Source organism: Mesitornis unicolor, unplaced genomic scaffold (genome assembly GCF_000695765.1).
Source record: "Mesitornis unicolor isolate BGI_N332 unplaced genomic scaffold, ASM69576v1 scaffold11427, whole genome shotgun sequence".
Taxonomy (NCBI): Eukaryota; Metazoa; Chordata; class Aves; order Mesitornithiformes; family Mesitornithidae; genus Mesitornis; species Mesitornis unicolor.
Window position 1 is genome coordinate 14,161 of NW_010198439.1, and position 1,833 is coordinate 15,993.

Sequence of the window (1,833 nt, forward strand, 5' to 3'; positions counted from 1 at the left end):
TGGGTTTTCGTAACGCTGTGTTTTCTCCTTACTGGTGGCTGCCCAGCCCCAGGTGACCTGTTTTAGTATTATTATTATTATTATTACCGTTGTTGCTCCCCGCTCCTCCAGGCTGGGCGGCTAGGGTGGGTCTCAGCGGACCTGGCAGCTCCGCAGACAGAAGTTGGCGAGGGATGTGAGGGGAGACGAGCCCGAACTTGGGTCCCCTCAAACTTCCCTGCCCGTGGAAGCCGAAAACGCGCCGCCCTCCGCGCCCGCTGCCGCCGCGCCGCTCCGCTCCGCTCCTCTCCGCTCCTCTGCTCTTCTTGCAGATGTCGGGGGTGCTGGTGATCGCTGCCTGGTGCTTCCTGCAAGTGGAGAGCCGGCATCCTGAAATCATCACGAGTAATAGCAACCATGGTAATTTCCTGGACAACGACAAATGGTTGAGTACCGTTTCGCAGTACGATAAAGACAAGTACTGGAACAAATTCCGAGATGTAAGTACTTCTTCGTTTACTGCATACTTCTTGTTTGTGCCATTTGACCGTAGCATCCTTTCAATGGGTGGCTGGTGAATTTTAGAAGATGTGGGTAGGAGAGAGATGCAGCTTGGGCAACCGGTTGCTGCTTGTGTGAAGGATGTTCAGAGCTGTGTGGCAGCTGGACAGACAGTCCTGGCATTCCTAATTACGCCATTGATTGGGGCAGCTTGGGCTCAGTGTCAGTCTCACTGAAAGCATACGGTCCTCAATTCTCATTTGGGGAGGAACTTTGAGTGAAGTTTCTGTGCCTGCTGCTTAGGAGGCTAGTTAACTGTTAGATGATGATGGTGTGTATGTAAAAGAGGGGAATATTTTACCAATTCAAGCCACAAGGTGGTAAACAGGGATGCTTTTTTGCCTGCAGATTTGCTAGAAAACATTTTATTGTTAATTCTGCTCATGGAGATCTTTGATGCTGGTATAGGGTTGGAGGAAGCAATGCTTTGACTCGGTTTTTTTCAGTCTGGAAAATGGGAGTAACTTCAAGGTGTGTTATGACACGTATCTGTATGAAACAAATCACTTTCTTAAGCTTAAAATAATTTATTGAATTTCTCTAGTTTTGATACAATTGTGTGTCTTAAGCCAATGACAGAAGAAAGGGAAATCCAGCATTGATGTTAAACGTAATATTTACAGAGCTCCTGCTGCTTCTGTTGTCTGTATGCTGTACAGCTTTCTTAGAGCAGACACGGAAGACCCTGCTTTAGTCCATGCAAAGCTGGGTAAGGGAAACATTACTGATAGTGTTGATCATGAGCACGTTGAGGTTAAGCGTTCCTTATTGCATGGGATTTTGTGCAATGTGGCTGCAGTGTGATCTAGGAAAGGGAGGAGTAGAGCTGGCTAGCAGTTTTGCTAGCACTAGTCTGTAAGAAATGTTTTGTTTGTTTAGGAAGCTCTGGTGTTTTATAGTATACTAACAACTCAAACTTTGGTGCTATGCGTTTGTCTCTGCGGTTTTAACAATGTATCTTACTTTGCAAAGAAGTAGTCAAAGTATTACAGTTAAATGGGACCTCTCTCTGTCTAGCTTATTCTCTCTCTCTTTCTGTAGTTGTGGCCATCTCTGTCTGAGAAATCATGCTGCTCTGAATCTCAGTATAACAAAGTATGGCCTTAACAGTGGCATCAACAGACATATCAGAATGTATATTTCTGTGCAGTTTCTGTGATGACATCCACCTACTGAGGCTGTTGAAGTTCTCATATAATAGGTGTCTGGGAAAAGCCTATGCTTGTGTAGTAACTACTGTTTTATTAAGGGGATTCTACAGTGAATATGGATTCATATGGATTCCCTCAGGCC

The 1,833-nt window shown here is 45.4% G+C and overlaps 1 pseudogene; it reads left to right on the forward strand.

Moving 5' to 3' along the window:
* The first annotated feature begins 311 nt into the window (after positions 1 to 311).
* Positions 312 to 557, forward strand: LOC104544317 (annotated as a pseudogene).
* Positions 558 to 1,833: the final 1,276 nt, after the last annotated feature.